Source organism: Macrobrachium nipponense, chromosome 6 (genome assembly GCF_015104395.2).
Source record: "Macrobrachium nipponense isolate FS-2020 chromosome 6, ASM1510439v2, whole genome shotgun sequence".
NCBI classification, from domain to species: domain Eukaryota; kingdom Metazoa; phylum Arthropoda; class Malacostraca; order Decapoda; family Palaemonidae; genus Macrobrachium; species Macrobrachium nipponense.
Genome location: NC_061108.1, coordinates 125,711,763 through 125,726,762, shown reverse-complemented (window position 1 = coordinate 125,726,762; position 15,000 = coordinate 125,711,763). Strand labels below are relative to the sequence as shown.

Sequence of the window (15,000 nt, the reverse complement as noted above, 5' to 3'; positions counted from 1 at the left end):
GGCAGGCCTCGGCCCCCCCCCCCCCCCCCCCGTCCAGGACAGGGATGCCCCACCCACCCACGCCGTGGGTCCTGGGACATGTGGCAGGGGCTTCGCCGGCCCATCCCGTGACCCACGGCGGGCCTCGCCCGCCAGTTCCGGGCCCCACCCCCTCACCCGCCTGTCCCGGGACGCCCGGCGGGCCTTGACCACCCGTCCCGGGACCCACGATGGGGTCCCCCGCCCGTCGGGGGATGCCCGGCGAGCCCCGCCCGCCCGTCTCAGGACACCGGGCAGACCTCGCCCACCCGTCCCGGGACACGTGGTGGGCCTTGCCTGCCCGTCCCGGGACCTGTGGCAGCCTCGCCCGCCCGTCCCAGGACCCATGGAAGCTCGCCCGCCCGTGCGGGTACCCGTGGCAGGCCTCGCCCGCCCGCCACGGGTCCCGGGACACGTGGTGGGCCTCGCCCGCCCGTCCAGGGATACGTAGCGGGCCTCGCACGCCCATCCCAGGACACATGGCGGGCCTCACCCGCCTGTCCCAGGACATGTGGCGGGCCTCGCCTGCCCATCCCAGGACAGGTGGGGCCCACCTACCACAGGTCCTGGGACATGTGACGGGCCTCACCCGCCCGTCCCGGAACCCACGGCGGGCCTTGTCCGCCCGTCCTGGGACCCCCAGCAGGCCACGCCCACCCATCCAGGGAGGGCGCCCCTTGCCCGTCACGGGTCCCGCGTGTCCTAGGACACATGGTGTGCCTCGCCCGCCCGTTCCGGGACACATGGTGGGCCTCGCCCGAACGTCCTGGGATGGGGCGCCATGCCCATCACAGGTACCACCCATCCCGGGACACATGGTAGGCCTCACCCAGTCGTCCCAGGACACGTGGCAGGCCTCGCCTGCCCGTTCCAGGGGTCCTGAAACACGTGGCGAGCCCCGCCCACCCATCCAGGGACCCGTGGTAGGCCTTGCCCGCCCGTTTCAGGACACCCGGCGGGGAGGCCCGATTGTCCCGGGACGCCAGGCAGGCCTCCCCAACCCTTCTCAGGACCCGCGGCTGGCCTCACCCGCCTGTCCCGGGACCCATGGCGGGCATCGCCCGCCCGTCCCGGGTCACGTGGTGGGCCTCGCCCGCCCATCCCGGGAGGGCATGCATTGCCCATCACGGGTGCCGCCCGTCCCGGGACACGTGGTGGGCCTTGCCCGCCCGTCCTGGGACACGTGGTGGGCCTTGCCTGCCCGTCCCGGGACACGTGGTGGGCCTTGCCCGCCCGTCCCGGGACACGTGGTGGGCCTTGCCCGCCCGTCCCGGGACACGTGGTGGGCCTCGCCCGCCCGTCCCGGGACACGTGGTGGGCCTCGCCCGCCCGTCCCGGGACACGTGGTGGGCCTCGCCCGCCCATCCTGGGACACGTGGTGGGCCTCGCCCGCCCGTCCTGGGACACGTGGTGGGCCTTGCCCGCCCGTCCTGGGACACGTGGTGGGCCTCGCCCGCCCGTCCCAGGAGGGCATGCATTGCCCATCACGGGTGCCGCCCGTCCCGGGACACGTGGCGGGCCTTGCCTGCCCGTCCTGGGACACGTGTTGGGCCTCGCCCGCCAATCCCGGGAGGGCATGCATTGCCCATCACGGGTGCCGCCTGTCCCGGGACACGTGGTGGGCCTTGCCCGCCCGTCCTGGGACACGTGGTGGGCCTTGCCCCGCCCGTCCCGGGACACATGACGGCCGCTGCCCGCCCGTCACGGGACACGTGGTGGGCCTTGCCCGCGTCCCGGGACACGTGTGGGGGCCTTGCCCGCCCGTCCTGGGGACACGTGGTGGGCCTTGCCCGCCCAGTCCTGGGACACGTGGTGGGCCTCGCTGACCCGTCCTGTCTGGGGACACGTGGTGGGCCTTGCCCGCCGACCTGGGACACGTGGTGGGCCTTTGGGCCCGCCCGTCCTGGGACACGTGTGGGCCTTGCCGCCAGTCCCAGGAGGGCATGTGCATGCCCATCAAACGGTGGCCGCCCGTCCCGGGACACGTGGCGGGCCTTGCCCGCCCGTCCTGGGACACGTGGTGGGCCTCGCCCGCCCATCCCGGGAGGGCATGCATTGCCCATCACGGGTGCCGCCCGTCCCGGGACACGTGGTGGGCCTCGCCTGCCTGTCCTGGGACCCATGGCGCGACGCCTCCGCCCCCACCCCTGTCCTGGGTAACCATGGCTGGCAGGAGCCATCGCCCCCACCCGCCTCCTTGGGAACCCATGGGCGGCACCATCGCCCCCCCACCCCCCTTCCTGGGCGGGAACCCATGGGCAGACCTCGCCCGCCCTTCCTGGGACCCATGGCGGAACCACGCCCCCCAGGTCCATTGGGCCAAACCCATGGCGGGACCTGTTCCGCACCCCCCCGTCCCAGGGACACGAAGGCGGGATTGAAAGCCCGGAAGAAAAAGCATGGAAGAACATGGCGGACTTCGCACCCCGCGATGTCCTGGGGCACATGGGCCCCACCTACCACAGGTCCTGGGACATCACCCGCCCATCCCGCGACCCATGGAGGCCTTGCCCTCCTGTCCCGGGACCCACCGTGGGCCTTGCCCGCCCATCCCGGGACGCCCGGCGGGCCCCGCCCGCCCATCCCGGTCTCACATAGGGCATCATTTCTCTGCCCAACTTCCTTCGCGTTGTCCTTGAGCTGCTGATTTTCTTCCGCCATCTTGACTATCTTGTCTTCCAGCTGCCGTTTCTCCCTCTTCTCTCGATCGTTCTCCCTTTTCAGAATCAACGTTTCAGCTTCGAGCGAGTAGGCCCTGTCTTGCCTGGCCTGCTGTTGCAATACCTGAGTGATCTGGATTCCATGAGTGGAGTGCGTTCTTCCCTTCCGGCCCCCTGCTGAATCTCTTCATGGCAGTCGAGCCACTGTTGCAGCTGAGGAATTGTCCTGTCCAAGTTCACGCGCTGCACTCACAGGCACTGGATGGTGTCTCGCAAGGCCGCAATTCTCTCGTTCAGCTCATTTTCCTTGGGCTGTTCAGCTCCACCAATTGTCAGGAGAAACCTCACCAGCGAATATGCAGCCACAGCAAACAAGATGTCTATTCTTCCGTATTTCAAACGACATCTGGACGACAACGTCCCAACAACAGCTGCTGCCAACTGGAATCCATATCTGAGGTATTTTTCGTTGATTTTCTATATTCCACGAGAGATATTTTGATTTATCAAAACATAGCAGGAAAGATTCTGAAAGATTTTCAATTACATCTCGTCTCTTGGTGTTTTAAATTGCTGAAATCAATATCTCTCTCTCTCTCTCTTACGGAATCTTATTTCTCAAGTTTGTAAGAGCATTAGGGATTTTTTGCAGTACCTATCTTTTTTTTTTTCAACTCTTCTATGGCAAAAAATTCGGGGATTTTCCTTTATCTACCCTTTTGTCTAATGAATTCTCTCTCTCTCTCTCTCTCTCATCTTGCCCCGAAGGTCTGAAATTCTTCATTGTTCCTTCATTTGCATTTGAGGCTTTGCATTCGATAAGTTTAGAGAGAGAGAGAGAGAGAGAGAGAGAGAGAGAGAGCGAGAGAGAGAGAGAGAAGAGAGAGAGAGAGAGAGAGAGAGAGAGAGAGAGTGCATGCGAATATAATAGTAAACCTAATGTGTCATGCTTCGTGTATAATGCCTCAATTGAGGTTATTATTAATATCATTCTGTCCATTTAGGTATATATATATATATATATATATATATATATATATATATATATATATATATATATATATTACGATCTCGACTCTCGAGATCGACAGGTTTCTTAAAAATAAGCAATTGGGCCCCGTAGTGACTAACGACAGGTGACAAACAAAGGAGGGAGGAGCATAACAAAACCAAAAAAAGTTACCTTAAAATTAATTTATTTACAAGAGTTAAATACATAATGTACAGTGAGTCAAGGTTCTGGGTGGCAAAAACACAAACATTACAAACTAACAATAATAATTAATATGTAAAACCAGTCTAAGAATCACTAAAATCCACCGTTCAATAACAAAGCCAAAATAATGACAAAATAGGCTGTATAAGGGCAATAACAATCTGTAAATATAATTAATAGAAATAGGCAGCATAATAAATAATTCAAATTAACACTGAAGCGGCATAATGATAGTCAGAGCAAAACGGGAACACTTCTTCAAACGATGAGGACAACAGTCCAATGCCGGACGATCAAGACAGAGCCGATACGACAACCACCTCGTCCTTGGAGACAATATGGACATCCTCCTCGACCACTGGACGAAAACACGTCACTGCTGCTGCCCAGTGAGGTCGCTCTCGACACGTAGTCCTCTCGACGACGAAAAAACGCCATTGCTGCTGCCCAGTGAGGTCGCACTCGACAAGTCGTCCTCTTGACGACTAAAACACGCTATTGCTGCTGCCCAGTGAGGTCGTACTCGACACGTCGTCCTCTCGACGACGAAAACACGCCAATGCTGGCCAAAGGCTGTCGACCTCCAACTCGAAGTCATACTCCATACGACGACTTCAACCAAATAACCAGGTATCCAGTACCTGGCGCTGCCTCATGCTGGTACACAGGTAATCATCATACCTGACTGCCTCTGACTGACTGACTGACTGGTCGTTCTGCCCTCCAGAACCTGACTGACGAAGTTTGACGCCATCCAACAGACGTCAACTCGCCAGCAATTAAAAACAAAGGAGGCAACAATCCACCAAGGGAACAATCGGCAAACGATTGTTCCTAACAATATATATATATATATATATATATATATATATATATATATATATATATATAGTGTCCCAAAGACCGGTCACCTTTTAGGGCATGCTGTCTACGAACGAGGAACGCCAAAGGTCAGGAATGAATCAAAAGTACTGGAGCAGAAATGCGCACACCTGAAAGGGACCTACTACTCATGGCAATAATGACCACCCTTAGGAAAGCATACTGCGCATGCGCACGTGTGTGTATGTGTGTGCGTGCGTGTGTGTGTGTGTCTGTATAGTATATGTGATGTTGCAACATTACCAAGAGAAAGAGAGAAAAAATGGCTACAGTTGATAATGATTATGTGTTTCAGGATCACAAACCGTGGTCAGGTTTTTTTTTTTTTTTTTTTTTTTTTTTTTTGACATCGCGTAATCAGGAACCTGCCTTTTTCTCCTTAAAGTTAATACTGATGGCCACAGCTATGAGTAAAAATAGATCGGCGTGATCCGCCACTGCCATACCATCTCAATCGTGACTTTCTTATCACTTCTGTAATCTTTACTTAGCTTTCCCTTTGTAATATTTCATCATTTTGTAAACTCTCAAGCAGCATATTCCCATAATCCACCTGTGTTCTCATCTCTGTTCTCTCAAGCTTTACTTCTTCTTTGCTTTTTAGAGCCTATGTTTCTGCTCCATACATTAACACTGGTCTTATCACTGTTTTATTTATCTTGACTTTTAACTTGATTGGCATTTTCTTATCACATACTATTCCAGCTACCTTTCTCCACTTCCCCCATGCAGCTTTTATCCTACTGTCAACTTCAGCCTCACATCCTCCCTCTTGGCTTAAAGTAGATCCTAAGTATTTAAACTTTTCTCTGTCTTACAATCGAGCCTCTTCTTTCTTGTATTACTATTGTCTCTATCTTCCCTACTGATCAGCAACACCTCTGTTTTATTCACATTCACCTTTAAAAATTACTGACAATAATTTCCTAATAAGGGAGAACAAGCTACGTCTGTAGCCCTTTTCGTACTTCAGCATTGTAGGGTAATAGTCCGAGTCATTATCATTGTATGCTTAACCATCTAGTTTTCCCCCAAGCACAGTCTATTCACCATCGTATCTACCTTTAACAGGGATCTGGAAGTCAACATAAGATTTCTGCCTAATGAACACCTGGCTTTTAACTTGATTTCGTTGTTTCGGTATGAGCTGACAGCATTGCTATTTCCCATGATAATTTGTAAGTGACATTCACTCTAGTTACGAAGAAAGATGGTAGAGAATGGTATACTGATTCGCTTGTGTGTGTATGCGTGCCTGTGCTTGTATTTGTGTGCATACTTGTTTCAAACGAACCCGTCTGCAGGCATTCAACTGAAGAATGATTTGAGTAGGGGGACATTTGTTAACAATTGTAAATTGTATGTGAAAATGATTTCGAAAAATTCACCATCGCAAACACAAGTCGCTAATGAAACTAACTCTCTCTCTCTCTCTCTCTCTCTCTCTCTCTCTCTCTCTCTCTCTGATTAGCGATTTTTTCATTCGGTATTTCCCATTACCTTCTGTTATTATTTCTTTCCAATGAATGGCAGAATATTCTTTGGAAGCTTGAATTTCCAGTCAATCTCCCCTGTGGTGGGCTATTTCCATATGGATAGGGTCATCTTCTGAATAATAATAATAATAATAATAATAATAATAATAATAATAATAATAATAATAATAATAATAATAATAATAATAATATCAACAACAACTTTGAGACTACAACGGCCCCTAGAAAGGTTAAAAAGGCTAAAACAGAACAGACGATAAACAAGTTCACGACAGCTCGTCGGATGAGCGTCCACACACTAGACTGTACAATGCGAAGTACACTTCTTCGATGTACACTAGAAATCGACTTCCTCGATGTGCAATGTGAAGTACACTTCTTCGATGTACGGAGTAGAACTGTCATTCGGACAATCAACTCGAGATCATTGCCCTCATTTCTCGCCCAGCCTTCGTCGTGGCAACAACTATATGGCATCGATGGAAACTCCGCTGGGTGACAAGGATGCAGAGCTATAAAGACTAGCTGCTGCCTGCGGCAATTCACTTCAAAATAGGAAAGAAGCAAAAAGGCATAACAGAGTATGGTCTAAATATTGCTTATCCATAAAGAGAGATGTCTATCCTCTTTACAATATTAATAAATCATGCTGAATTAGACCTGGGGGCTGCTGGTTCAGTTATTCATGAAATAGACCGTGAAGCCTACTTTCACTAGTAACACCTTTCATAAAAAGGCACGACACTGGTCTAGACCTATACCAAATTGCCTATCGCATAGAAATTTTTACCTCTTATATTTGTCATGAGATTTGGACTGGCAACGGTCTACAAATAGTATCGCATGGTCTAACAATGAAATAAATTAGGCCTATGTACATAGTTTATTCATATTCTAGTCCGAGCGGCTGAGATCCTTCCCAGTCTCCCAGACGAAATCCGGCGGCGAACTGTCATCAAATCGTTGGACGTTGGTTACCCGTCCACACGTGCGATCACCTGTCAAGGCCCACATACACTGAACGATTGTCTGAACGATTGTCGTTATCAAACCACACACACTATTCATACAGTGTGTACGATCTCCGCACCGATTTCAGTCTGAACAAAGATTTTGTCTCGAGAGGACATGGCATCATCTCTATAAGAGACGCGCGCGATAGCGTTATATCGGCAGACAAACCCATACATTGAACGATCTGGGTATGACAGACATAAGTCGCAAGGCAGCAACCTGGTCGTGACAGATTCCCGCTGAGATCGTTCAGACACGAAGCTCCGCCCACTTTTGCATTCAGAAAAGTCCATACACAGTGTTTTTGCGAACGATACAGACAATCGTTCAGTGTATGGGGGTCTTTAGGCTCACAGACATTTGTTCATTACCATTCCTCTCAACATTTACTTGTCTGTAAAACAAACGCATTCTCCCGAACGCACTTACGGAATGAAATGTAGAATTTTGGCATAAGGCCAAGCGTTGGGACCTGTAAGGTCATTCAGCGCTGAAAAGGAAATTGATAGTCGAATGTTTAATAGGTGTAACAGGAGGAAAACCTCAAAACAGTTGTACTATGAAACACTTGCTAGGAGAGTGTGGAAAATAGAATACAAATGGAGGTACAGTAAAAAGGAATGAAAGCGGCTGTAGCTAGGGGCAGAAAGGAAGCTGCAAAAAAAAAACTCAAACAATGCATACAGTGCACCACATGATGTGTACTAACGGCGCTACCCCGGCCCCCCACTCTCCCCCCGCCACAGGACTAAAGCACTTGTTCAAATTTATTAGCTGTGTATATTTTTGTGTCCATATCCTTTCATAGCAAATATGAACAAGCAACATGTGCTTTAGCAGTTATTCACAGCTCACCGAGGAAATAACAGGCATACGTTACAAGGCACGTAAAGTACAAAAATTACATCAAATACATATATTACATAAAGTACAAAAATTATGTAAAGTACAAAATTACATAATGTACAAAAATTATGTAAAGTATAAAAATTACGTAAAGTACAAAAATTACCTAAAGTACAAAAATTACATAAAGTACAAAAAATTACGTAAAGTATAAAAACTACATAAGTTTAAAAATTACAAGCGCTACTTTGTGAATGGCTCCATAAGAGTGTGATGTTATGAATGGACAGAATTGACAGTGACAGGAAATGAGTATCATTATCAGGGACGGTTCGCCTCAGGAATAAAGTAAATATATATATATATATATATATATATATATAGTATATATATATATATATATATAATATATATATGTATATATATATATAATATATGTGATATATATATATATATATATATATATATACTATATGCTTCGTTCTTCCTTTGACCTCCCTTCTCAAACAGACAGCCAGACAGACAGACAGACAGATAGATAGATAGACGGATAGATAGATAGGTAGATCGATTTACTCACAAGAATGAAAAAAAAACTGCTCCGCGGAGATTGCTGAACTGAATATAGAATTTAGGCCAAAGACCAAGCACTGGACCCTATGAGGTCATTCAGCGCTGAAACGGAAACTGACAGTAAAAGGTTTGAAAGGTGTAAAAGGAGTAAAACCTCGACAGTTTCACTTATAATCCATTGTTAGGGTTGGGTGGAATAAGATGGCATAAAGAGAATATGAAAGGAAGTAGAGTAAAACGAACGGAAGGGGTTGCAGCTAATGCCACAGCGTATCGCATGAGGTGCTCTCACGGGACATAACCAATATCCCCCCCCCCCACCCCCCGCCCACTACGGAGACTACGGAGATTGTTGAAGAAAGGAAAAGAAAACTATGAATTTCTGCAGAAGATTTTACTGGACAACAGAAAACGGCTTCAAAATGTTTTACAAGCAATAAAAATCAACGACCCATGCAAACACGGAACACAATAGAAAGGGTATTCTCTCTTCTCTCTCTCTCTCTCTCTCTCTCTCTCTCTCTCTCTCTCTCTCATACACACACACACACACACCTTGTATAGTTGATATGGTAATTCTAAGCTTATTACAGATATTTCATAGTATTCACAATATGAAAGCAAAACATAGAGAACAGTAGAAGAGCACATACACATTTGTTTTCCCTTGTTAGCAAAACACTACTTGTACCAAAATCCTGGTACAACTACTTCGTTTATGTTTTTTCAGAATTGGTCGTAGCATACAATACGTGACATCACTTCCGACTCTCTCTCTCTCTCTCTCTCTCTCTCTCTCTCTCTCTCTCTCTCTCTCTCTCTATATCTATATATATATATATATATAATATATATATAAGAAATATACTATATATATATATATATATATATATATAGATATATATATATATATATATTTCAGAATTGGGCGTAGCATACAATACGTGACAACACTTCCAACTCTATATTATATATATATATATATATATATATATATATATATATATATATATATATATATATATATATATATATATTCATATTTCAGAATTGGTCGTAGCATACAATACGTGACAACACTTCCAACTCATATATATATATATATATATATATATATATATATATATATATATATATATATATATGTGTGTGTGTGTGTGTGTGTGTGTGTGTGTATATATATTCTATATATATATATATATATATATACATATATATAAAAGACATTCGAGGCAAAAAAAAAACAGTAATACATATTCTATTACGAAGGCACATTTACTCCAGATTGTGTGAAAAAAATACAACCGTGCTTTCTCTTTCAACTACATTACTTTTAATCTGGTAGACTTTACCCGTGCCCCAAACCTATTTAAGAGTCCACACTTTGCCACACAGAAATGAAAGAAAACGAAGTTAGTCAGGGATAATTACACTGAATTGTTGCGAGGCAAGAATGTTATGATACCTTGAGGCTTCAGTAATGCTGCATCCGTTCTACGACAGGAAAAAAAATCTTTTTCGTGTAAAATGTTTTCAATCTATCCTAATCTGTCTATCTATCTTAAGACTCCAACATGCACACCAAACCAGGCAAAAGGCATATTCATTTTGACTCAGACCTTCATCTTTCTCAATACCAAATGCTTCTCGTTCCTTTACCCATCCAACACTTTTCACGACGTTCTTGAATATAAAAAGGTAGAGGAAATGAGCGAAAATCAAGGAATAATCAACTAACGGTTTAAACGAGAAGCTGCAAGATGGCGTGAGAAAATGTCAACCAAGAGGGTAGTCTGTAGGGTACTATATTTGAGAGACACTGAGACTTTCCGGCCCTGTGATTGGCTTATCAACAGCCAATCAGGAGCGTTGTATGGGACTGGCGGTTGATGTGAATCTACTATAACCTCTGACTGCCCATGAATGTCCCATGACGCTGAGTGGGAAAGTGGATCTTCGTCACCACCAACGTAATTTTAGGGCTGCCCTTGGTCCATGAGCCACCTTTCCTGAAATTTTCAATGAAATCTAATTAGGTTGCATAAATCCCTGACTACATCCTAGGAAAACTTCCTCTTCAACTTCTCAATCAGATCCGGATCACTGCCAGTTCTAGAGACTGACCAACTAACTGTCTGTGAGACAGTTAGTTGGTTTTCGTGAGGGTCCAATGGCCAAGTTGTTGCCGTCACAGGAACATTACTCTCTACTAAAGGTCATTCCAGGAATCAATGATTAGGAATACTCGAGCGACCGAAAGCGAAGTGCTTCGGCTAGGGTCATCAAGTAAAGCATGATGCTTGCGACAATACACAGAGTTTGAAGCTTGAGACTTGGAGAATTAAAATGTAAGACCCACAGTTTAAGGCTTGAGACGGAGAATTAAAGTGCAAGACCCACAGTTTAAAGCTTGAGACGGAGAATTAAAGTGTAAGACCCACAGTTTAAAGCTTGAGACGGAGAACTAAAGTTTGTTAAGACCCAACCGTTTAAAGCTTCAGAAACTTTGGAGAATCAAAGTGTAAAGACCCACAAGTTTAGCTTGAAGACGGAGAATTCAAAGTGTAAGACCCACAGTTAAAGCTTGAGACGAGAATCAAAGTGTAAGAACCCACAGTTTTTTTTTAAAGGGCTTGAAGGACGGAGAATAAAGTAAGACCCACAGTTTTTAAAGCTTAGACGAGAAATTCAAAGTTGTTAAGAACCACAGTTTAAAGGCTTGAGACGGAGAATCAAAGTGTAAGAAACCACAGTTGTAAAGCTTGAGACGGAAAGAGGAAGTTTTTAAGTTTGGTTAGAAACCCACAAAGTTAAAGCTGAGAAACGCGAGAATCAAAGTGTAAGAACCCACAGTTTAAGGCTTGAGACGGAGAATCAAAGTGTAAGAACCACAGTTTTTAAGGCTTGAGACGGAGAATCAAAGTGTAAGAACCAGAGTTTAAAGCTTGAGACTTGGAGAATTAATGTACGAGACGCAAAGTTTGAAAGGGTGAACATGTGCAGCACAAAGTGTAAGAAGGATTGAATCTGTATGTCTGACAGTAAAGGGTTGAGCGTGACCCCAGTTATGAATACAGATTTTAGGTATAAGAAAATATGAATTTAGAGATATATACTCGTCCAAAAGCTTGTTACTTTCTTCAGCATTTAAATGCATTTCTGATGTTAAGCAAAGGCTTCAACCGTGAAAGTTATCACACTGGAATAAAAAATCGTGTTACAATGGATACTCACCATATTCACATAAATATTTATGAGAAATGAAGACCATAAATTTACAGATAAGAATTTTCTTGCTTATGAGGTTTCTTACGAAATGACACTGAAAGCAGGGCTTTGATCTAGGTCAGGAGGTCAACGTCAATTCTTTATGATAATTTCACTTACAAAAATCCTTCTGCAGCAAGCGTCTGTTTGTCCCTTATCACAAGCAAACAAAGAAATAAAATAAGAATTAACCATCAAGAATTAAACAGCAGGTGGCAATGTTCTTGACATTTTTAGAAGACTTTATTTATTCGTTGGGAAATAATACAAATGTTGATAAACGTAAAAACTGTCTCGAAATTAAACTAAAAGCTGAGGAAAAGTAAAGAAAAAAACATCAGACGGGAGACGGCAAAACATCAAAAGAGCGCGGAAGCCTAAAGTTTTTTTTTTTTTTTTTGTCCTCGGCAGCAGCTCACCTGTTTCGCTTCCCACGCATCTGCCAGGAATTATTTACGAGAAACATAAACGGGGTAATTATCTCTCTTTCTATCACATAATTAGGAATATCTTTAAAAAAACGAACAAAGAAGCGAGAAATAAAATTCTCTTAACACCGTCTCACAAGGGCGATCTTTTTTCGTGTAAAATAAACTAATGAGGAAGTTTACTTTGAGGATTAGCTCTCTGATGGAAATACATTTTTTTTTTACGCCTTAAGCAAAGCCTTTTTAAATAAGGGGCCCCTCGATCTTTTAAATGTGACAACGTCTTTAAAAAAAAAAAAAAACCTTTCGATCTTGAATGTGACACTGCCTTTAAAAAAAAAATAAAAAAAATAAAAAAAAAAGAGTATTTCCATCTTAAATGTGACACTGCCTTTTAAAAAAGGGGCCTTTCGATCTTAAATGTGACACTGCCTTTAAAAAAAAAAAAAAAGCCTTTAAAAAAAAAAAAAAAAAAAAAATACTTTCGATCTTAAATGTGACACTGCCTTTAAAAAAAAATAAATAAATAAATAAAAAGAGCTTTTCGATCTTAAATGGGACACTGCCTTTTTTGAAAAAAAAGAGCCTTTCGATCTTAAATGTGACACTGACTTTTAAAAAAGAAAAGAGCCTTTCGATCTTAAATGTGACACTGACTTTTAAAAAAATTAGCCTTTCGATCTCAACTGTGCCATTGCTTTAAAAAAAAAATGAGCCTTTCGATCTTAAGTGTGCCATTGCCTTTTAAAAAAGGAGCCTTTGATCTTAACTGTGCCATTGCCTTTCAAAAAAAAGGGGCATTTCGATCTTAAATATGACATTACTCTATGCCTGTTGGTTATATTTTATTGGCCTTAATATCTGTCTTGTAAGTTCTGTAATAAAAACGTCTTGGAATTTCGTATTGATAATGTATAAGGAATTCCCATTTCATACTCCCTCGATTCCCATATTCCTCGAGTGACTGTAAACGCCAATGAAGGTTTTGCAATGGCCATTAACATTCTTAGCTCACAAAATCAGACAAATATACATTGTCGAAAATGATAATGACCTAAGTAATCGCAAAAGAGAACACGTGAACATGTCCCTTTCCAGTCTCGTAAGCCCTTTACACTAATCCTAAAATAACTATGGTAATATTGGAGGAAGTGCATGAGTACTTTTGTCTCCGTTTCCCTTGTGTTCTTAGTTAAATTCCAAGGGCAAAATAAAGCTACAATTGTCTTACATGCAGAGAGAAAAAGGAGATTTATGATAATACTTTGAACTTAAATTCAATAGAGAGTCAAACAGCTATTCAATTCAACGAGAGAAAATAGGATATGCAACTTCTTTCCTTATCACCATCATCATCATCCTCATCATCATATCCAACGCCGTGAGGCACAAAGGGCCTCTGTGATAACCCACCTCTCCTGTCTTGTAGGTGCTCTCAGAAATCTCAACTGCTTTGCAGCGTTCCGCCTCATAATTCTCATCTAAGTCGGCCTGAGAACTGAGTAACAAGAATATTCCTTAATTCGAGTCCTTAAAATCACATAGAGCAAGAGAGGTCCAATTACGGCACTCGTGTCTTGTTTGTGGTCTCGGAAATCTCAACTGCTTTGCAGCATCGCGTCTGCTAATTCTCATCTAAGTAGGTCTGAGAACTGAGTAGCAAGATCATAGCTGAATTCGAGTCCTTAAAATCACATCAAGCAGGGGAGGCCAAATTATATAAACCCAAATGAGTCTGATGCACTTTTAACAAAAAAAGAAAAAAAGAATAAAAAGGTTTTTAGTTTTTCCACGAAACTCCCAACCAAAAAATCAATGCCCAAAAAATGATTGTTCTCGGAAGGCAAGAGATTCCAAGCTCTCAGAGGCTTCCTGATTCCAGAGAAATATTAATTGAGAGTGGAAGTTCTCATTTCTCCCCGGGGAAATACCTGAATAATGTTCAGGGAGGGGTAAAAAAAAATTGGCTTTTTATATCAGCTCTGCTTTGGCAAGGGACCACTCACTGAGGTGTTAAAAGAGAAGGCTGGATTTCCATTCAAAAAAAAAATTTATTATTATTATTATATTATTATTATTATTATTATTATTATTATTATTATTATTATTATTATTATTATTATTATTATTATAATCACATGAGTCAATAAAATGGAAAAGTAAATCCATAATAGTATGTCTGTTTGATTTTGTAATTTTGTATTTTAAATAACAAAATCAAACAGACATACTATTGTGGATTTACTTTTCCATTATTATTATTATTATTACTACTATTCACAGAAAACTCATAATCACATGAGTCAATATAATAGAAAGTAAATCCATAAAAGCATGTCTGTTTGATTTTGTTATTTTGTTTTTTTTTATTTTGTTATTTAAAATACAAAGCAGAAAGCTTTCGATATCCTGCACGGTCATCGAAAGCTTTATGCTTTGTATTTTAAATAACAAAATCAGAACAGACATATTATTGTGGATTTACTTTTCCATTATTATTATTATTATTATTATTATTATTATTATTATTATTATTATTCAGAAGACGAAACACATTCATATGGAACAACCCAAAAGGGGCCAATGACTTGAAATTCAAG

The 15,000-nt window shown here is 43.7% G+C and overlaps 1 long non-coding RNA gene across 1 annotated transcript in view; it reads right to left on the bottom strand.

The window, feature by feature from the left end:
* Positions 1-9,960: 9,960 nt before the first annotated feature.
* LOC135216143 (uncharacterized) overlaps positions 9,961-15,000 on the bottom strand; it is a 32,926-nt gene continuing 27,886 nt past the window's right edge. The window contains exon 3 of the long non-coding RNA XR_010314821.1: positions 9,961-10,714. This is a non-coding gene — a long non-coding RNA (uncharacterized LOC135216143). The remainder of the gene's footprint in view (positions 10,715-15,000) is intronic.